The sequence below is a fragment of the Chrysemys picta genome, chromosome 9 (assembly GCF_011386835.1).
Source record: "Chrysemys picta bellii isolate R12L10 chromosome 9, ASM1138683v2, whole genome shotgun sequence".
NCBI lineage: Eukaryota > Metazoa > Chordata > Testudines > Emydidae > Chrysemys > Chrysemys picta.
The window spans coordinates 15,478,373-15,502,041 of record NC_088799.1 but is presented as its reverse complement, the minus strand read 5'-3'; the positions used below and the strand labels follow the sequence as shown (position 1 = coordinate 15,502,041).

Genomic DNA, 23,669 nt, shown 5'->3' with positions numbered 1-23,669 from the left:
TGGGAATGCACACGAAGGCCTGCCAAGGCGGGGGAGGAAGGCAAGAGGGATATTCAGAGCATCTGGCAGGGGAGGCGGTGAGGAGAGTTGCAGGGAGTCCCTGAAATAGAGGAGAATGAGAAGTGGCATACAGGGAGCTTCTTGGGTCAACGGAGGGATGCAAGGAGCCCTGATCTATGCTATTCATTTGGCCTACAGAAGCAACAAAGCATGCAACCCTCTAGTTTAGTTGCATTTGGAATATTAAGATTTTCCTTGTCTATCATAAATAACGGCAAGTACCTTACAAAACCATTGTGTGATTTTAATGATCTTAATGCTCACATTTACAAAGGAGAACACTTCGCCACCAGCTCAAGTTTCATGTGTCATTCAACGCTGTTCTGGGGATGGGTAGACAGACAGATTGCCACCTGCCAAGTTGTATTTTCTGCATTAAATTTCAAGTGCTATGTGGTGAGTGACAGCACTGGAATCCAATCTGGCATTTGAATCCAACTGCATTTAAGTGGATTTAAGGCATAATTGGACATATTACAGTAGTTCCCATAACTCAGAAGAGCCAAATTCAGTCCTGGTCCACTGCCTTTAACTAGGCTGTACCTGCTTACGCCAGGGCTGAATTTGGCACTAGATATCGAGCTCAGCTCCTTATGAAGGGTAGTCTATCAAGACAACTCAACTGCCCACTTCCCACCCTCGCATGCTCATTCCACGCACCCCTATACACACTTGTGCAGATACTCGCTCCCTACACACAAGCCAACAAAGAAAATAACCCATGCAGAAGAGTAAGGGGGCGCCTTGCCCACATGCTCCTCTGTTTGAGTTCATTGGGCAACTGAGCTCCAGTTATTCTGCTGGCTGTCACGTTGACCTGACCTGGTGATATTCTTTTTCCTCCTTCACCCTGCTGATTTTGTTAACCTTCCTATATGAAGAAAAAAGAACCCCAACTCCTGTAAATTACATTTTCCCAGACTGCTACACCCTGGCTTAAGTAAGTGCTATGTTCATTGTGCTTCTGCTTCACATGACCTTGATGAACTTATGCTCTAAGCGATACACCAAAGATAGTGAGTTACGATTATGATAAATGTACTCAATTTTCTTGACTTCCTTCCTATTGTTGCAGACACACGGTTCGTTCTAAAGCCCTTTGTAACAAAAGAGAGAATACAGCTGAGTCCAGTACATAGTATGAAATCTACTTCAGTTCTGGAAAAATCTAGCTCTCTGGTCAACTCACTTAACAAATTGCTACATTCACCATCATCCTACTTATGACTGATACTCCAGAGTCTTTCAAACTTTATCTCTGTAAGGCTCTTTTCAGCTCTACTGTTGACATAAAGTTTGCAACTTACTAGTAATAAATCATATCTTAATGTGAGGCCATAACTTTCAATTTTCATTCATTTTATTATTTATTTGTATAGCAGTAATTCCTAGAGGCCCCAATTTGGACTCCACTCTGCTCAGCACTATATACACACACAACGAAAAAATAGTCCTTGCCCCCAGAAGCCTACAATCTAAGTAAATAATATGAAACAACAGTGGATACAAACACACACACATGCTATTTTGCATTCTCACATCACATGCTCATCCTCGGCCATGTCTAATAATGATAACCGGCCAATCCTGCAGCTCATGCTAAATATAACTATGGGCCAAGGACTTTCCCTCTCTGTGGCTGGAATGCCCACTGATTTCACTGGCAGCTCCTGACATGGGTCAATGGTAGTGTAAAGTCCTGTGAATCACTGCATTTTGCCCTTTCTCTAGCAAATTAAAGTTATAGGTGCCCTCTTGTAGCTAAACCAAATGCCTGAAAACTTATTCACCAACTCGAGTCCTACATGCAGCAGCTCCTGCACCACCAGGCTAGATATGTGCTCCCTTGAACTGGGAATCCAGATGCTAAACTGTTGTTTTTCCTCCCAAGCTGTCCCTAAAATGGAATTTGAGATGTGAGCTTCCAACCCTTACATAAGTAGTCCCTGCTCATGGGAGTACTCCCACTGCCTTTAAGGAGACTGCTGGTAAGATTAGGGGCTGCTTGTGTCAGTGAGGGTGGCAGAATTGGGGAATGTGATCTGTTTCGGGAAATCCTAGAAGACGTGCACAAAAGGAATTGCAAACTGGGTTCATGTAGCAAAACAGCTGTCCTGTAGGCTTTTGCATAGCCTTCTGGGGCCCTCAGAAATATATTCATTGTAGGGGCATTTGGGGGCCTCCATAGGTTTACATTAGAAATTACAAACTGTTGACAAGAACAGGCACTTATGGACTTATTAACTGGAGCCATGGCACTGAAGGAGTTAATATCAAAAAGGGAGGGGAGGGGAGGGGAAAAGGGAGGGGAGGGGAAAAGGGGTATTAAGGGAGAGAAAGGAACTAACTAACTAAATAAATAAATGGAGATATCCCATCTCCTAGAACTGGAAGGGACCTTGAAAGGTCATTGAGTCCAGCCCCCAGCCTTCACTAGCAGGACCAAGTACTGATTTTGCCCCAGATCCCTCAAGGATTGAGCTCACAACACTGGGTTTAACAGGCCAATGCTCAAACCACTGAGCTATCCCTCCCCCCTATGAATGCATTTTCTGAATTAAAGATGCATTTTCTGAATTAAAGATGAACAGCCCATTATAAAACTTAAATGGTTAGATTCCAATTTCAGTTACATTGGTGTAAATCCAGAATGACCACATTAGCTTCAGATTTGCACCTGTTCAACTGAGATCAGAAACGGGCCTATTAAATGGTAATCATGTTCTATATAAAGAAAGAGCTGGCAGAATAGGTGTCTGTTTGTTTCTTAATTAAATAGAACTAAACACCAGCAGATTTAGCCAAAGTAGCATGCAATACACTGACTTGACATTGCGGGCAGAAATCTTTTTAGGATTCCTTAAAACAAAACATAGATTATTATATCATCAAGGAAACCAGAGCATCATAAATATTGCCAATGTACTTAAATGTATAACCCATTAGCCCTGTTGCCACGTGGTTACTTACACACTTCCAATAATATAACAACAGATTAAATATTACTTCTTGTCAGTTGTTGTGCCCATTTGGAGTATTACTGCTCAGCCGGCTTTCAATGAGCAATTTCGGCAAATACACAAGAAATACTTGGGGGCAGGGGGAAACAAAATATATTAGGGCTCAGATACTACATCTTGTTTGCTCCTTTTCCCACTGAAGGATATGGCCAAATTGCCACAATCTCATTAAAAACTCAGCGTGATCAGGCCCAATCTCAGGAATTTCTTTCTCAGTAAACATTTCAAAGTGGCCATGGACCATCTGTTATACTGTAAGGGAACGATCCAAAGTTCATGGAAGTCAGTGGGAATCTTTCCATTTACTTTAATGGACTTAGGATCTGATCCTTAGAGCACTAATTTTTGATATATAATAAATTAAATATTCTTTTCAAAAGCATGTGTTTCATAGGATTTCATATTTTCAAACTTTATAGCCTTTAAAAGCCCAGTCCAGCAATCTTTACCATGCAAAAATTGCATGATCAAGCACTCTGAAAACTGATGAAGACCAGAGACAAATTTCTGCATGACAAGTATGAGCGTTACATACTGCTCCAGGATAGCATTCTCTAGTTTAGATTATTTCCATGGCCCTTTAAGCATGACAGGTAACAGTTGCAATTCACTAGGCAGATCTGAGTGATGACATGTTAAGTGTCTCTGATTGAGCATTCAAGAAAATACCAAACAATGCATGTTTTGCATTCTTTATAGAAACATGCCAAAGGAACCACATAACTATATTTTCCTGAAAGACTTCAACGTTGAATAAAGAGAGCACATCTGTACAAAATAAAATGATTCTACGAGCTATTTATTTTCTTGTGAACCAGAACAATAATAAAGCTCAGTCTCTCTCAACTCAAATATCCCCGTTTCATTTGTACAGTGAGATCACTTCACATCACAATGTGTTGTCATGGAAATGATTAGGCTGTGACGGGTTGGATCACAGAAACCCCCTTGGGAGCTGCCACCCAATGTACCAAGACTACCCCTGTTCCTGTTTTCCCTGCCAGCTCAGGACTCCAGCACCCAGTCTTGCTGAGCCAGACACTCCCGTCTGCTCCAGCACAGACCCAGGGTCTGAATCACTTGCCCCAAAGCTGCAAGTTTACCTGAAAACAGCTCACAGAAGTGTGCTTGTCTCTAGCACTCAGATGCTCAACTCCCAATGGGGTCTAAACCCAAATAAATCCGTTTTACCCTGCATAAAGCTTATGCAGGGCAAACTCATAAATTGTTCGTCCTCTATAACACTGATAGAGAGATATGCACAGTTGTTTGCTCCCCCAGGTATTAATACATACTCTGAGTAAATTACTAAATAAAAAGTGATTTTATTAAATACAGAAAATAGGATTTAAGTGGTTCAAAGTGGTAACAGGCAGAACAAAGTAAGTCACCAAGCAAAATAAAATAAAATGCGCAAATCTATGTCTAATCAAACTAAATACAGATAATCTCACCCTCAGAGATGCTTCAGTAAGTTTTTCTCAGACTGGACACCTTCCAGGCCTGGGCACAATTCTTTCCCCTGGTACGGCTCTTGTTCCAGCTCAGGTGATAGCTAGGGGATTCTTCATGATGGCTCCTCTCCCCCCTTGTTCTCTTCCACCCCTTTATATATCTTTTGCATAAGGCGGGAACCCTTTGTCCCTCTGGGTTTCCACCCCCCGTCACTGGAAAAGCACCAGGTTAAAGATGGATTCCAGTTCAGGTGACATGATCACATGTCACTGCAAGACTTTATTGCCCATTTGCCAGCACACACATATACAGGAAGACTAACAGGTAAACACAGCCATCTGCAGACAATGGTCCTGGTTAATGGGAGTCATCAAGATTCCAAGCCATCATTAATGGCCCACACTTTACATAATGACAATAGGCCCTCAGAGTTATGTTTTATATTTCTAGTTTTAGATACAAGAGTTTTACATTTCTATAAATAGGATGATCACACTCAGTAGATTATGAGCTTTGTAATGATACCTTACAAGACACCTTTTGCACGAAGCATATCCCAGTTGCATTATATTCACTTATTATCAAATCTTTATAAAAGTATCCCAGTTACATTATATTCACTTATTATCATGTTTTTATAAAACATATAGACTGCACAACGTCACAGCTATCACAAGTTATTTATACCCTGTCAGAAGTGTGCATTATTATTACCACCATATTGGTCTCTGTACGCTGGCTCCAGAGGCCTCAATCAGAAATAGGCCCGACTTGTAGTAAGTCATAGGTAAAAGACAATCACTGCCCCAAACTGTTTACAGTGTAATTTGAGACAAGATGCAGCAACTGAGAGCACTAAAAAGTGGACTCGATTTCACAAAGGAAGAAAAAAAGGCTAAGAAACAAATACGTCTGTGTGACTCAGAGTAACGGACAAAAATGATATCATTTCAGAGACTTTGGAGAAGTATCTGGAGAGCAACTCTAAGGTGTCTGATCCTTTACACATTAGTAATGTTCCTAGGTAAAAGGACTGAGAAATATAAAGGTGCCTCACCAATGGGATTTGTAGCATGAAAGCGTGAGACTGGTTCAAGACACGTTACTGCATGAAACAGTGGCCAGGAAAAATATAAGGTGAATCATCCACCTGCACAGGTTTGGACAGAGTGCCACAGAGCTGATCTGTTGAGCGATAGTGCCTTTTGTTTCCTTGCACTGCAGTGCTGGTTTGTGATAAAGATCTGTCCTTCAGTCTCCAAGTCACTTCCTTTATCCTTTGTATATGCAGAAACATTAGGTACAAACAAGCCTGATCCTCCATTGGCCTGCACCCTGTGTTAATCATTTACACCACAGTGAAGAGAGGGTGAAGCAGGTGTAAAACATTATATACCCACTTTGCACTAGTGTAAATAACAACATCAGGTTCAGAGCAACAAGAAACAGGCCCATTATGTTTTGATATGGAGCCACTCAGCCCTGGTCTGCCCTTAAAACATAGACTGACTTAGCTATGTCGCTCAGGGGTGTGATTTTTTCACACGCCTGAGCATTGTAGTTAACCAGACCTAATCCCCGGCATAAGAATCCTTTCATCAACCTAGTTACTGCTGGTCAGGGAGATGGATTATGTACATCACTGGGAAAACCACTTCCATCAATATAGGAAGCATCTACATTCTGAGCACTACAGCAGCAAAGTTGTAAGTCAGGAAAACAATGGCTTGATTCCCCTTCTGCTGACGCTGATGTGAAAAAAGTTAAAACATTTTTTAAAAAGATTGACATTGAAACAAAAACTTTTTGATTGATCCTGTGCAGATTTTTTTTTGAGTTATAGGTGTGATGTTGCACTCCATATGTTTTATGGAAATATGCTAATAAGTGTGAATATAATGTAACTGAAATATGCTTCGTGCAAATGGTCTCTTGTAAAGTATCATTACAAAGCTTATAATCTACTAAGTGTGTTCATCCTATTTGTATGAATGTATCATTCTTGTATCTGAAACTAGGAATATAAAGTATAACTCTCAGGTCCTACTGTAATTATGCAAAGTGTGGGCCATTAATGGTCGTTTAGAATCTTGATGGCTCCCATTGACTAGGACAATTGACTGTAGATGGGTCTGTTTACCTGCAAGCCTCCACTGTATATGTGCCGGCCAACCCTGGAAGTAAAGAGCAGGGCTCACAGGACATGTGAACGTGTCACATGATACTAATCCATCTTAAACCTCATGCTTTTCCACTGAGAAGGAGGCGTGGAAACCCAGAGAGAGACGAAGGATTCCCACTTTGTGCCAAAGATATAAAAGGGGTGGAACAGAAAAAAGGTGGCTGCCAGTCAAGAGAAATCCCCTAGTTACCACCTGAGCTGGAACTAACAAGGACTGTACCAGGGGAAAGGATTGGGCCCAGACTAGGAAGGAGTCTAGTCTGTGAAAGAAGCTTATTGGAACATCTGTAAGGGTGTGATTTACCTGTATTCAGTTTCTTAATGTATTAGGCTTAGACTTGCGTGTTTTGTTTTATTTTGCTTGATAACTTACTTTGTTCTGTCTGTTATTACTTGGAACCACTTAAATCCTACTTTTTATACTTAATAAAATCACTTTTGTTTATTAATTAACCCAGAGTAAATGTTTAATATCTGGGGGAGCAAATAGCTGTGCATATCTCTCTATCAGTGTTATAGATGGGGGACAATTTATGAGTTTACCCTGTATATATAGAGTAAAACAGATTTATTTAGGGTTTGGATCCCATTGGGAGCTGGGTGTCTGGGTGCTGGAGACAGGAGTACTTGCTGAGCTGTTTTCAGTTAAGTCTGCAGCTTTGGGGGCATGGTTCAGACCCTGGCTCTGTGTTGCCTCAGACTACCATGTCTGGCTCAACAAAACAGGGTTCTGAAGTCCCAAGCTGGCAAAGAAAACGGACTCGGAGGTAGTTTCAGCACATCAGCTGATAGTCCCAAGGGGGTCTCTGTGACCGAACCCGTCACAATAGGTTCATGAAAGCTTTCAAGATTTTGATGTTTTTGTCTCGTTTCAGGATGGGGAAAAAATTTTGTAATCTTGAAACTCTCTTGGGACGGGAAAATCTTCTCCCCCAGCAACAACCACAACTCAGCTTTCTCAGCATATGAAATGGAAAGATGCCTGTTCCCTCCTTCTGCAAAATATTAATAGGATTATTACCCTTACATTGTTAATTCTGCTTGTATGTTATATCTCTGGTACACCTTTGTGTGTCTTGTTTATTTAGACTGTAGGCTCTTCAGGGCTGTCTCTTACTCCATGGCTATATCTTCACCAAAAATGTGCGTTTTTACAGCAAGGTAACTAATGCAAGTTAGCTACTGCTGTAAAATCCTAGTAGAGACAAACACAGGTGGAGATATTTTTACCTCAATGTAGCTAGTCAAGGTCAATACTATACCCCCCCCCCACTTGCAAGTTTACCTTGACTAAGGTAAAAGCTACTTGAGCCTCGTCTCACTAGGATTGTCCTTGTGCACATGGGTTTATGTTTGGTAGATGCAGGAGAACAGAAAGACAGCAACTCAAGGTAATAAAGAGGGGAAAATATTGCAGGAAACGGTCAGTAAAACAAAAGTAACAAAACAAACAAAAAAGTGTGAACTATTGCCCGTACAGAAGTGCTAGCTACCTGAGAGAATAGATAGTCCAGGAAACACACACCCAGAGGAAATCAAACTGTCTAATTTAGCAATGCCACACCGACCTATCAGATTTAGGACCACGACATTTATACTGACACTCGAGTCACTGTAAACTCTGTTTAGACACTGAGGTCTGATCTACACAACAGATCTATGTTGGTATAACTACGTGACACATGCATGTGAAAAATCTACGTTGCTCAGGGGAGTGGTTATACCAATCTGACCCCCTGTGTAGACAGCACTATGTCGGCGGCGACACAGCCACCGGCTCTTGGGAGGTGGATTAACTATGCCAACAGGAGAGCTCTCTTCACTTAAGCGCTACAGTCTTCACTTAAGCGCTACAGCAACACAGACGCATAGGTACAGCTGCATCAATGCAAAGTTTTAAGTGTAGATCTGCCCTGAGAGAGAGAGAGAGAGCTACCTCAAGTTAGGTATCTTAATATAAAAACCTACACCTTTCTGACAGTGAAGAAATAGCCTTACTCTATGTCATTACAGTGCCTAGCCCAATGGGACCTTTTGGCACTACTATAATAGATGTAATAATGCATTACTCCTATGTTACTTTATCACTTTGCCCTGTCCTTAACCTCAAGATTAGCAAATTTTTGTTCAAACACAATGTCTAGGGTGGCGGGGTCCTTCCCTGCTTTTGCCCATGTGAATGATGGAGTTATTTTGTATATAACAAGTTTTTGTTCTTCTAGGCATAAATGATTCATCTTTCTGCCTGCGTCTCATCATTCTCCTCCCTTCGGGAGAAGTAGAAATATTCACAGATTGTTTAGAGGCTTTCTGTTCTCATGAATCCACCAAACATAAACACACATGCACAAGGACAAACTCACAGAAGTCACTTTCCACTCCTGTTTAGACAGATGGTTTTCTCAGAGATTAGAGCGCCTCTGAAAAATACTAGAGTGGGCGAGTTGTCTGACAAATGAAAAACAGGTTTGGGCTTTGATTATCTAATCTTCCATTTATATTGCTTATTGACTTTAATGAACTAGAAAGCATCTGTGGGCAGCATGTTCTTGAGATGAGTGATATGTCTGAGCCAGGTTTGACTTAGACATGATCCCGACACTACATGGAACCCCTGGGATAGTACCATTGAACAATGTATAGATCCAGTGTTCCCAGCTCTCATGATTTCATAGCAAGTCTTATGATATTTGGTGGTATTAAATCCCCAGCTCCTGGAATCATGTGATTAGGTGAGAATCTCAGCTTTCATTTAAAAAAAAACAAAAAAGTTCTAGGCCCTAATGGCTGCAGAGGAAAGCTTGAAAGTGTGAACTCTAAAGGTTCCTACCCCAGAAGGCAAATAAGAAGAACTCCAAATTTTTTTTTTTTAATTTTGTGATTTTAAGCCAATCTCATAATTTGGGGGGGGGGTTAACTCATAATTTTTGAACTATTAAAGCACTACTTGGCAATACTAAGATCACAGATAGGCATCTGTTCCTGTTCAAACGCATATGTTTATATATTACTAACGGGCGGTGCTGCTACACCGCCCTCAGCACAGAAGGTACGGGGCTGTGGGAGGAAGGAGAGAAATGTGCTTGCCCTCCTCCTCTCACTCACTGGTTCTCCTGCTGCTGCTGCTTCCCCACTCAATGCAGCAGAGCAGCTTGCCTGAGCAGAGAGAGGAAGGAAGCCCAGAGAATGTTCGAGGCGGATGAGGAGTAGAAGCAGAGGATACACTCAGAACCCTCTTCAACTGTAAACCTTTCCAGGACAGCGTGTGCCTTTTTTCCTGCCTTGCCCAGCATAGCATTGGCACTTAATAAAAAGTAACCACAGGCCAAAGCCTGCTATCTTTACTCACTGTCCACTCAATCCTTTCTTGGTAAACTCTCGACGATGTCAACAGCACTTTGCCCAAGCAAGTAAAAACTGTAGAGATCAGTGGGCCCGACTTATCCCTTCCTGCAAAGAAACGCTCAGAAGGGGGAAAGGGAGAAAAGTCTCCACAAGGTCTCTCGCTGGGTTTTCAGCCAATTGTCCCGCTGGGACGGAGGGGCCTACCCACAATTCTAGCAGCTTCACACGGATCCCAGGAGCTCAGCAGGAAGCCAGAGCTATCCAGATCTAGGCTCTGTTTAGAGGCCAAAGGAGAAGCTGAGGGAAATGTCGGTGGGGACTGCAGCTGATTGGGACTAACTGTCTCATACAACCTCACAGTTCTGCAAGGCCACTTCCCCATCCCATTTACAAGTAAATGGACACAGGGTTGGCAGAGTGTGAGTACAGTAACTCCTCACTTAAAGTCATCCCGGTTAACATTGTTACCTTGCTGATCAATTAGGGAACATGCTCGTTTAAAGTTGTGCAATGCTCCCTTCTAACGTCGTTTGGCAGCTGCCTGCTTTGTCCACTGCTTGCAGGAAGAGTAGCCCGTTGCAGCTAGCTGGTGGGGGCTTGGAACCAGGGTGGACCGGCAGCCCCCCTATCAGCTCCCCACTCCCCTAAGTTCCCTGTGCAGCAGCCGCCCAGCAAGCTATCAATTGCCGGGCAGTTCTGCTGTCCCTCCCCCCACTGCCATGTGCTGCTCCTGCCCTCTGCCTTGGAGCTGCTCCCTGAGACTCCTGCTTGCTGTGCGAGGGGGAGGGGAGGAAGAGGGGGGCTAATGTCAGAGTGTCACCTTCCTCCCTGCTCCTGCACCCCGCTTACCCCATCTTCCATAGAGCAGGGGGGGACACACGACAGGGCTCAGGACGGAGGGAGCTTGCTGGTCGCAGCTGGTCTCAGCAAGCTGATCTAATTAACAAGGCAGTGTACTTAAGAGTAGGGTCAGCTACTTAAAGGGAAAATGCACATCTCTCTCTCTCACACACACGGTGTGTGTCTGTCTCTGTCTGCGATGCTGTCTCCTCTCCCTCCATTCCTGCTGCCTTGAAGAGTGAGAGAATTAACCCTTGAGGGCTCAGCCAATTGCTAGTTCATCATTTAGCAGTAAGGCATTCCCTGGGAAATATCCCACCCTCTGACTCCTCCACCTCAACCAAGCTTCACAATCATCATCACTGTCTACCAGTATTGTTAAAAACTTATACGGTGTGTGTGTGTATATATTAGGGTTACCATATCTATTAAATAAAAAAAGAGGACCCTCCACGGGCCCTGGCCCCGCCCATTTCCCCACCCCAACCCCGCCCCAACTCCACCCCTTTCCCGCCCTAACTCCGCCCCTCCTCCCTCCCACTCCTAGCCACGGGGAAAGGGCTGCCCCAGCGCTACCAGCTTCACGGTTTGCCAGGCAGCCCCCAGACCCTGCGCCCCTGGCCGGCGCTTCCCCAGCGCAGCTGGATCCCGGGAGGGGAAGCGCCCAGCCGGGGGCGCAGGATCTGGAGGCTGCCCGGCAAACCGTGAAGCCGGTAGCAGCCCCCATGCCTCCGGACCCTGCGCCCCCGGCCGGGCACTTCCCCTCCTGGGCTCCGGCGGCGCAGGGTCCGGAGGTATGGGGGCTGCCCGAAGCCCGTAGCGCTCGGCTCTTAAAGAGAGCCGAAGAGTCGGGGAGGAGCAGAGCCCCCGCGGCTGGAGGCTCTGCTCCTCCCCTGACTCTTTGGCTCTGTTTAAGAGCCGAGCTGCCCCAGCGCTACCGGCTTCGGGCAGCCCCCATGCCTCCGGACCCTGCTCTGACGGAGCCCGGGAGGGGAAGTGCCCGGCCGGCGGCTGGGGTCCGGAGGCAAGGGGGCTGCCTGAAGCCCATAGTGCTCGGGCAGCTCGGCTCTTAAACAGCTCCGAAGAGTCAGGGGAGGAGCAGAGCCACCATTTTCCCGGACATGTTCGGCTTTTTGGCAATTCCCCCCGGACGGGGGTTTGAGTGCTGAAAAGCCGGACATGTCCGGGAAAAAGAGGATGTCTGGTAACCCTAGTATATATTATAGTCTTTTGTCTGGTGAAAAAAAATTTCCCCTGGAACCTAGCCCCCTCATTTACATTAATTCTTATGGGGAAATTGGATTTGCTTAACATCGTTTCGCTTAAAGTCGCATTTTTCAGGAATATAACTACAACGATAAGTGAGGAGTTACTGTATTGTGATCATACACCTAGTGGTGACACCTGTTTTTATTAATGAAACCAAAGTCCACGATAGCAGAAAAGAGAACAAACAAGTTTCCTGGAAATATCATGCAGTTGTCAATGTTGGGCCATCTATTTCTCTTGTGCTAAACAAAATCAAGCTCAGTTTTGCTTACACATCATCAAACATCACTCTCTCATGACTTATGGTGAACTTATGATGGCCCAAACCAGAAACATTTATCTGAAGCATCCCTCTCTCTGTGCTCTGCCCTCCAGAGAAAACTGAACCAGACCTGAACTCCCCTTAGGTAATGTAAAAAATAAAAACCTGCCCAACAAAAGTTTTGTAAAAACCTAAACCAAAATGTGACTTCCTCTCTGCAGCTCTAGCCAACATGCAAGAGCATCTTGATGGCTCAGGAGTGAGTCATGTTCAGCCCCTCGGGGTGAGTTTCCACAGAACAGGACTTGTGAGGGCGAGGTAATAAAGAGGGGGAAATGTTGTAAAAAAATGGTCAATAAAACAAGAGCAGCAAAATAGGAGAGTGAGACCATTCAAACACTAACATTACACAGTCCAGGAAAAACACACCCAGAGAGAAAATTAGACCATTTTGTTTAGCAATGTCACACACCTGCCATTCAGTTTTAGGACCACCACATTTGCACTCAGCCCCACTCTCAGGCAAATAACAAGTGTGCTCTTAACTCGGGTGAGCAAATCTGTGTTAGTTAACTCAGGATAAAATAGCAGTGAAGACACGGCAATTTGGCTTTAACTCAGATTAGCAGTACAAATTCAATGCCATGTTCCCCTAAAGCAGGGGTAGGCAACCTATGGCACGCATGCCAAAAATGGCACACGAGCTGATTTTCAGTGGCACTCACACTGCCCGGGTCCTGGCCACCAGTCTGGGGGGCTCTGTATTTTAATTTAATTTTAAATGAAGCTTCTTAAACATTTAAAAAACCTTATTTACTTTACGTACAACAGTTTAGTTATATATTATATATGTATGACTGGCACGCGAAACCTTAAATTAGAGTGAATAAATGAAGACTCGGCACCCCACTTCTGAAAGGCTGCCGACCCCTGCCCTAAAGGCTTAAACCCAAGCTGCTAACCCAGGGGTTGGCAATGTTTGGCATGCAGCTCGCCAGGGTAAGCACCCTGGCGGGCTGGGCCAGTTTATTTACCTGCTGACGCGGCAGGTTCAGCTGATCGCGGCCCCCACTGGCCGCGGTTCGCCGTCCCGGGCCAAAGGGGGCGGCAGGAAGCGGCGCAGGCGAGAGATATGCTGGTCGTGGCTTCCCACCGCCCCCATTGGCTCGGAACGGCAAACCGCGGCCAGTGGGGGCCGCGATCGGCCGAACCTGCCGCGTCAGCAGGTAAATAAACTGGCCCGGCCCGCCAAGGTGCTTACCCTGGCGAGCCGCGTGCCAAACGTCGCCGACCCCTGTGCTAACCTGAGTTAAAAGGTGAGTTGTCATGTCTTCACTGCTGTTTTAACGTGAGTTATCTAAACAGAATTAGAAACACACCTTGTTAAGGGTGGATCTTCACTTAAAAAAAGGTGTGTTTTACAATGACATAGCTATCTTGATGTAAAAACACACCATTTTGCAATGAAGACAGCATAATAGGCCAGAGACAAGGATAGAAAAAGTTAAACTATTGCAGTGTTTTTGGGCTCAGGTAAGCTATTTTTGGAAAGGGGTGTCTTCCAGCCAGGAGCGCAGCCAGCTTTTCTGCCGCCCTAGGCAGCAGAAGGTCCCGCCCCGAAATACCGCCGCGGTCACCATCCCCCAAATTGTAGCGCCCTAGGCAACTGCCTAGGTCGCCTAATGGGTTGCGCCGGCCCTGCTTGCAGCCCTCATTCAATGTATGCAGAGAAGACATTCTTAGAAATTAGAATAAATATAAATGGTTTTAATTTTTTTAAGAAAGCTGAAGTTTAGGGTCGATAAAAATCTATGGCAATACCAGCAAAATGCATATCTTATGCTTCTGAATTCCCAGCAGTTTTGCTAATTGATTTAAGATCATTTCTACCAGATTGCAGAGTTAACAACTGTGTGAAAAAATGTGTCAACAATTTGTAATAGATGGATAAAATATGCAAAACTGCACCTATTTTCTTAGTTTTTTTGTGAAGTCACTTGTAAAAAAAAATCCCTGGTTGAGGAGGGCAATCCCATTGTGAATCATGATTATTTTCCTTAAAGTAGACACACTCAGAGAAAAAAGAAAACTTCATAAAATTCTCTAGGTTAACAATGTCTCACACTTTGTTACTGTTACAGAGCTAGTCAAATTTTATGTTTGTGTCATATAATCTATTCTGCTTCATGAGAGTGGATCATTTCACAAGAAAAGTGTTTTACATAAACGAGCATCCACAGCAGTTTTAAAAGAACAAAACTGTGACTGCAAAAAATTGCTCTGTCATCAGCTGTGAGCACGGTAGGTGTAGACCTAACTCCATTAGCTACAGCACACTTACAGGTGTATCTTTAATTTAAGGAGTGCATGTTTCTGGGAAATGAAAAAACAGTTTAAGCACAATAAATCTCAATTAATTTACATTACAGTCTTTTCCAGCATCATTAGCCGGGACACATCCACATAAATAATTTCCCAGGATCCTGAAATGGGGACTTTTAAAATACGTACCTGGACTAAATCAAATATCTGAACAGGTTTTGGATCATGAGATGGATTTTGAAATCTATTATACATCCTAGAGTTCACTCTCAGTGAGAGCTGGATGCCTAACCCCCCTAGTTGCTCCTGAAAAATCCGACCCTTATGATTTACTGAGAATCAAGACCCTTAGGAATAGGTGCTTTCCACATATTCTTAATCGGTCACTCAATGACATTTTGATTTGATTTTTATCAATAGGTCCCATTGTCATTTGTGCTCCTTATTTAGTTTTATTTACTGAGGGCTATTCATTTGATAAGATTATAATAATACAGAAGGGGTCAAACTCTACACACAGATACTTCTATGTAACCTAAATGACTTCACTAAGGTTGCACTGGTGCAATTAGGAGCAGAATCTGTAGATACTAACACATAATACATATATTCTTGTTATGTATGATCAGCCAAATTCAGCCCTGGGGGGAAAAAAAGATGTAACAACTCCCCTGAAGTCAATGGAGTTGCACTAGGTCTGAATTTGGGCAGCATTTATGCTTAGTGTTTAATGCTTAGCACCTTCCAAGATCAGGCTCCAATTCTGGAGACAGAGCATCTTAAACTCACATCAAGCAAAGGAACAGTAATATAAACAGGCAAAGAAACCTCAACTTCTGACTAGTCAAACTGTTCTTCCTTCAGGTCCTTAGTTGAGCAGCAGTGGTTGCTCAAATGTGTCAAAGAAATGCCCACTTTTACCCAATATTCTGATCTGGCAAATGTCCAAAGAGATAATGCTAAATGACTGTTTCACTGTCTCTGAAACTATGCTGGCCAAAGGGCAGCACACACCTAATTCAATGTACAGGACATCTCTAGGAGATGCTCAAGTTCACATCAAAATATTGCACTGTTTGAAACTATTAAGACAGTAATAATTTTTAGGGAATGAAAAACACCCACAGCTTCCATTTTGACGTCAGTGAGAGCGGGGCACTCAGCATCACAGACAAAAAGTCAGTCATACCACATTTAAAGTATGGAAGGTTACAAAGAAAAGTCAGTCTAGACGTGTATTGTCTAGACAAGGGCGATACCTTTGAACTTGGCTTCCCAGCTTCTACACAGCTAAAAAAAGGCAATATCCAATCAATGTATTAATTTGAAAAGTGCCATCACACTTTTAAGTATTTTTCCTTTTCTTTCTGAAAAATTCTAAAATTGCTACCCCCTCCCAGCCCCCTCAGACATAAAGCAATGATCTGACAGCATTACTCTATCAGCTGTTCCATGTTAGCTTGGCAATAAATACAATGAAAGAAAATTTGGCAATCCGTGAATAACTTCAAATCTTTCTTTACTAACCTTGTGCCCCTGTGAAAGTAGGTGCCTCATGATGCTTTTAAATGAAAACCCTCCTTTCCTATTAAGTGAATATCCAGCACAATGCTACTATAAGAAAAATAACCACACAGAACTCTGCACAGACAGAAAAAGCTGCGTCTTCCTAAGTGCTTCAGTTCAAGTATTCAGGCTGACTCCCTAAAGGCAAATTAAGGCATGCCCAACCCACAAGGTACTTTAGCCTATGAGCATTGCAAATAAAGTGAAAACCACTCCCCATATGTTAAATAGAATATTGGGAAACAGAGAGAGGGAGGGGAAAAAAGCCACAAGCAGAGTGAGCTAATGATTTCTGCTACATTTTTATTTTTATGTACTTATTATTACAGCCAAACATGCAACAAATGGTGAATGTTTAGGGACAAAATTTGCTCTTAGTTATTCCACATTGATACCTGTGTAACCGTACTGACTCAAGTTACTTTACTTCAGACTTAAGTGGTGTAACTCAGAGGAGAATTTGGCCCTGACAGAAGGGAACAATTTTCTCCTTTGTCCTCTCCTCATATAAACCACAAGGGAAAGTCAGTTTTCCAGCTACTGCAGCCAAGAAATAAGTATATTTGATTGAGGGAAGGGAGAGAAAGCCATGCAAGTTCACATTGAGTGAAATACACATGATGTTATTAGTATATCACAAGCTAATAGCTATTGTCATATTTGGGTCAGCTCTGAGTAGCGCTAGTTTCCAAATGTTGAACTAGTCAGATAATTTCAAGTGCACATTCCCAAAGCCCTTTTTAACATGCAGAGTAGCAGATTTCTTTGAGAGAGACAGACAGACAGTATTTTAGTACTTAGTAAGGCTCTGAACTGACAGTCAGGGAAACAAAAACCCTCTCTACACATTGTTATTATTATTTATTATTTGTATTACCACAGAACCTTAGTCATGGACCAGGACCCTACTGTGCTAGGTACTGTACAAACACAGAATAGTCCCAGTAAAAATGCCTAAAACCTGTCGTCTACTACTACAGCTTCACTGCACCTGCCCTACAGGAGACTCATGAGTCTGAACCTTGCCCATGTAAATGCAGCATAAGAGAAATGGATACTGTAATTCAATCTTCATGCCTGTCTCTTTGCTGAGATTGCTGTAAGGGGTTGTGTTTTTTTAGAAGGAAACACTTGTCTGATAGGAACTAAATTATGACCCTCACACTTGCATCACATAAAAACAACTTGGGAACAGACTCTGACCTTTGTTCTACTGAGGTAAATCCAGAGTAACTTCACCTACTTCAGTGATGTAAGTGAGCTTAGAGTCCAGCCCCTGAACAAGATCCAAATTACCAATAAAAGTTCCATTTACAACAGGTCTCAAATCATGTTAGCTGAACTGGATCATGTGCATTTAGTCTAACTTGGTTTAAACATGGTTTGTTTAGCCAGTGTGGATAAGTCCAGCTGGCATTTAAAACCAAGTTTGAAAACCTAGACTGGGCGTCCCAACTGGTTTTAAACATTGCTTGTCTCAGTTCACACCAGTCAGCCCCACTGGTTTTAAACTGAGTTAGCCTGTAAACACTGCAAGCTGTGATTTAAAGTGATTCAGCAAGCTTGATTCTTGGACCAGTGTAGATGGGGTTCAGGAGTCCAGAGGCTCCTACCGATCTGCAGCAAGGAGGGGCACAAATCTGTGATGGAAATCATGATGGAACCCTATGGAAAAGAAAAGTAGTTGTGCAGAATGCTGCACCCCATCTAGGGTGACCAGATGTCCCAATTTTATAGGGACAGTCCCGATTTTTGGGTCTTTTTCTTATATAGGCTCCTATTACCCACCACCCCCTGTCCAGATTTTTCACATTTGCTGTCTGGTCACCCTAACCACATCTATGACATCACCTTGCCTCCTCTGCAAGAAGCAGATAGGGCTAGAGCTGGGGAGGGGAAGTCATGCTACACTGCACATAAACCAGTCTGCAGGGAAAGCTGCAGTGTCACAGAGCGCAGCACTGGGCAATGAGCCAATGACACTGCATGCTAACGCACCAGCCATGCTGCCTTGGGTGGAAAGGGGTGGCAGGATAGTCCCTCAGAGTAGCTGCCTGTGATCTGTGGGCCTGGATTCCTGGCCCCAGCTGTCCATTTGAGTTCTGCCTTTGCTCATGCCACATGCTTGCCAGGACCATGAACTGGGATGGGGATAGGAGAACAAGTGGCTTCTTCCTCCAATGGAGCTGTGGCATTTCCCCATTACTTTGTTCCCCTCTGCATGCTCTTGTGCAGGAGGGGACACTCTGGAAACAGAGATGGAAATCAGTCCAACTTCATGGACCATCCAGCACTCCAAGCTACTTGCTTCTTAATTTTACCCAAGAGTTAATTTCAATTTCCTTACTTCTATTGGAGCTGCTAACTGAGTTCTGGCAAATCCTTCCAAGCTCATGAGCTTTAGCTCAGCTAATACATGTTTGTCTTCTCTCCTATTAAGTCTAGTTTATTTTGGCAGAAAGAATGATTACTGAGGAACCAGCAGCAAGGGGAAACAAACATTTTAGATCAATAGGCTGGCACTGCTGAGAGCTCTATCAGGCAGCGGAACAGAGCATATTTTACACCCATCATTCCCTTCTCCAAGAAGATGCAAGGTTGTGCGCATGCCCATTAATGCCTTGTTGGAGTTCCCACAACATTCCCTTTCTCGGATGTAACTCTTCAAATGGATACTTGGCATCGGTCCTTTTTCAGTTCGTGATTTTGAAGGCAGACAGTGCGTCTAGTGGCTAAAACACGGGCCAGCAAGTCAGAACTTTTGTTTTCTATTCCCATCCCTGGTCCTGATTTAGTCTCTATGCAATGTAATTGTAGCTATGTCAGTCCCAAGATATTAGAGAGACAAGGTGGATGAGGTAATGTCTTTTATTGGACCAGCTCCTCTTGGTGAGAGAGACAAACTTTTGAGCCATAGAGAGCTCTTCTTCAGGTCTGGGAATAGGGTTGCCAATTTTGTTTGGACGTATTCCTGGAGGTTTTGTTACATGACATAATATTTAATTAAAGCTTAATCTTTAATTCCTGGAAACTCCAGGAGAATCCTGGAGAGTTGGCAACGCTACCTGGGAAAAGTATTCCAAGCATCACAGCTAAATGCATCCAGTGCACTAACTGCCCCAACAACAATTATGTGGGTGAAACCAGACAATCGCCTTGCTCTTGAATGAACTCACAAAGGCAAATGATAAAAAATAAAACACCTGTGGTGCACGTGATCACTCTATATCTGACCTGTCAGTCCTCATGCTCAGGGGAAACCTACACAACACTTTGAAAAGATGAGTCTGGGAGCTTAAATTAATCACTCGGCTAGACACTAAAAATCATGGACTGAACAGAGACACTGGATTTATGGTTTATTACAACAATCTGTAACCCTCTTTTTTTGTCTTATGACTGCAAAGGTGTTAAAGGAACACTCCGCCTTGAATGGTCCCTTACAATATGTGCTAACTGTACACTAAACAATCTGTCCCCACCTTGCATTTAGCTGTGACGCCCGGAGTACCTTTCCCAGACCTAAAGAACAGCTTTGGCTTTGGCTACGGCTACACTGGTGCTGTACAGCGCTGCAACTTGCTGCGCTCAGGGGTGTGAAAAAATACCCCCCTGAGCGCGAGTACAGCGCTGTAAAGTGCCAGTGTAATCAGTGCCTGCAGCGCTGCACGCTCGCTCGCAGCGGTGCAAGCTATTCTCCTCGGAGAGGTGGAGTACATATAGTGCTGTGAGAGCTCTCTCGCAGTGCTGGCGGCGCGACTACATTCGCACTTCACAGCGCTGCCGCGGCAGCAGTGCCGTGGCAGCGCTGTGAAGTCCCGAGTGTAGCCAAGCCCTTTGTGTGGCTCAAAAGCTTGTCTCTCTCACCAATAGATGTTGGTCCAATAAAAGATATTACGTCACCCACCTTGTCTCCCTGATGTAATCTGTGATCTCTGGCAAGTCCCTGAACCTCTGTGTAACCTTCCATATACATCAACACTTACCTACAGCACAGGGCAGCGTGAAGTTTATTTAACATACAGCACTTTGATTTCCTGGTGTGGAAGCATTGCCTGAGGGTCACACTTGCATCAAAGATGCTTTATTCTGTAAGTGCAAAGGATGGATATTAGTATAACTTTTTATTTTCGCTGATTAATTTTTTTTCTTCTCTTTTAAATTTTCCATTGACTAATGCCTCCCATCAGGCGAAAGCCTGTGCATATCAGAAAGAGAGGCACACACACAGGTCTTGATCACAGAACAGATTTTCCAAAGGCCCCTCAAATGATTTCCTTACAACACAGACATTGTACACAAGCAGCAATACATCTCTGCTCCCTTTGGCAGGAGGCAATGTTGTCTGGATCAGAGCCCAGTAGACAAAAATCTTTGGGGTAGGCATTGTCTTTTACTATGAGTTTAGATAAGGCCTACCACCATGAAGCTCCAATCTAAATAGGGCTTCTGGGTGATGTTATAATACAAATTAATAATACGGACTGGGAGTCAGTGGAAGTGGGTTCTAATTCCCCATCTCAACACTGACTGATTGGGCAAGTCATTTAGCCTCTCTGTCTCCCTGTCTGTAATAACGACCTCAGATGGGTGTTGTGAAGCTTAATCAATTAAAATACTTTTGAGAATTTTAGATGGATGTCTCTATACAAATGCTAAGTGTTACTATTATTATCTGCAGCTCAGGGACCTGCTCATAAACTCAAGTCTGGGAGCTGTCAAGAACATCTAATCTTAGGTTCTTATAATTCTGTAATTGAACCTCCGGGAAGAAGAGAACTGAGAGAGAGAGTTTTACACACAGTCATTACTGGGAAAATAGCATAGATATGGAGAAGACAAAAAAAAATTGCCAGATTCCTCACTGACTTCAATGGAGTCACAGTTGGGATGAATCTGACCCATGTTTGGTCTAGACACATTTTTGCACCGATATTATTATTTGTTATTTGTTTTACCATAGCACTTAGGAGCCCTAGTCATCTACCAGGATCCAATTGTGCTAGGTACTGTACACACACAGAATAAAAAGACGGTCCCTGCCCCGAGGGCTTACAGTCTAAGTGTAACACAAGAGATAACAGATAGATATATACAGACGTGGGCATACAAGAAAACAATGAGACAATATTGGTCAATCGTCTCTACACAAAAGCAGCCATTATCTGAAGGATGATAATGCGGTAGCTTTGTGGATGTTGATGGGGAGCACCTCCTGACCATGGGGGCAGGGGAGCATAGGAGAAAGCACAAAGATGCTTGTTGGAAAATGTAACAAGAGGATATTGGAGGCTGGCATCATGGGCCATGGTATAACTATGTGAATTGGAGGGCAGAAGGGCGGGGGTTCCCAATACAGTTATATGGCTGAAACCCCTAATGCTGAAGCAGTTATACTGTTATGAAGGTGCCTTACACCAGTATGGCATATTCCCATATGGGAACAACAAGCGATACCAGTATAAGACACCTTTATATCAATATAACTAACTGTGTCCACACTAGGGGAGTTGTATCACTTTAACTATAGTAACTCATGTGTGTAGACAAGGCCTTAGAGGTGGCATGCAAAGATTTTTTTTTAAATTGAGTTTGCACCCTTTTCTGTTTCTTTATCATGTTTGAAGAAGGCCTGCAATGTTGGGGGTGTGGTTTTTTTTTTTCTTTTTTTCCCCTCTGCTTGAGTTTCACCTTTAGGCATATCAGGAACATCAAGTCTGATCTTCCCTCATGGTGTTGGGGACCTCTTGTGGGGGAGGGGCGGTGTCTCACTCTTTTTATTAATTATGATGATGATGATGATGATGATGATGATGAAGAGGAGGATTTGTGAGCTCTCCCCCAGTGACTGAAAAGCTGAGGGAGCTGATACTTTAACAGACATCTTTACTCTCAAGTGTCTGCTAGGCACTTAAGTTAAATAAGAGTTAAACAAAAAGGGTTTGAACAACCTGACTCAAAGTGACTTCTACTCTTAATTGTTCCATTTTCATTCTCTCAATTTGTGATGTCATTATTTTACTACTGCCTCTGTCCCCATAAGAGTAGGTAAGACTTGAATTGATCATGTATAAAATACGTGGAGAAAAAAAAAAGTCCATACATCATAAACAAGCAAAAAAGAACACACTGTTTCTTTCATGTACTAGTCATCTTACAAGAAGTCTGCTTAGCACCGGGTAAAGAAGAAATCACCAGCACCACCTGGTGGCAACAAAACAAGAAATGCTGGCCATGGTTCTCACATATTTTGAGATTTTAAGGCCAGAAGGCTCCATAATTTATGATCATCTAGTCTGACCTCCTGCACAACCAGGGCCGGCTCTGGCTTTTTTGCCGCTCTAGGGAGCGCCGGGGGGAGGGTGGCGAGCCCGCTGCGGCTCCGCTCTCCCCGGCAGCCGGAGCACCGCGGGGAGGGCGGTGAGCCCAGTCGCGGCCCCGCTCTCGGGCCGGAGCGCCCCGCCGCGCCGCCCCCCTCCAGGCGCCGCCCCAAGCACATGCTTGGTGGGCTGGTGCCTGTAGCCGGCCCTGTGCACAACACAAGCCATAGAACCTCACCTAGTGATTTTGCATCAGCCCCATAACTTCTGCTAGCTATAGCGTATCTTTTAGAAAGATACCTAATTTTGACTGGAAAGAGATCAATCCACGTCCCTTGATAAGTTGTTCCAGTGGTTAACTGTCCTCACTGTTACAAATTGAGCCTCATTTCTAGTCTGAATTTATCTAGCTTCAGCTTCCAACCACTGGGGGCATGTCTTCATTGGCAATGTTAAAGTGCTGCCCGGTCTGGGCTCCCTCAGGACCCACTTGCCTGGAGGGGCCCAGCCAAGCCCCTCACACTGCCCCCCCACCCTCCCTCTGCAACTGGCTGAGACTGGCCAGGCTTCTGCATCATTTGAGCAGGGGTTGGACTAGATGACCTCTTGAGGTCCCTTCCAACCCTGATATTCTATGATTCTATGATTCTATGATTAGTCCCAGGCGGCTCAGCTCCAGGGAGATAGGTGGGGCCCCCCAGGTGATGGGAAGCAGAGACTGCCCGGAGCTGGAGGTGCACTGGGATCTGGCCAGGAGGCAGAGAGAAGCCGGCGGGAGGGGCCAGGAGGTGGAGAGGAGCCCTCGGCTGGCCGAGAGGAGCAAGTGGTGGGCGGGGTGGCAGGGGACTCAGTGGGCTGGCAGGGTCTCAGGGCGCAGTACAAGCAGAGCAGGCCAGGGCCCCTTCTGAGCATGGGCCCAGTTCCATGGCGCCACTGGTGCCATTGTAAACCCGGCACTGCAGGGGAGCCCTCCCAGCACACAGCCCCTAGCTACCCTCATCCCTGCACCCTGAGCTACACTCTCCCTG

At 44.2% G+C, this 23,669-nt stretch overlaps 1 protein-coding gene across 9 annotated transcripts in view; it reads right to left on the bottom strand.

Annotated features, from left to right (window-relative positions):
- The window catches only part of PLD1 (phospholipase D1), a 134,345-nt gene that overhangs the window by 94,763 nt on the left and 15,913 nt on the right, over positions 1–23,669 (bottom strand). For 3 of the 9 annotated variants that reach the window (XM_042853764.2, XM_042853766.2, XM_042853765.2), the window contains exon 1: positions 16,283–16,469. The exons of 1 other annotated variant lie outside the window; for it this stretch is intronic. The gene's annotated coding sequence lies outside the window, so the exon portion shown is untranslated. Of the gene's footprint in view, positions 1–16,282; positions 16,470–20,307; positions 20,411–23,669 lie in introns of those variants that run through there. 5 more of the 9 variants (XM_008164952.4, XM_008164957.4, XM_008164956.4 and 2 more) reach the window with 3 other exon arrangements.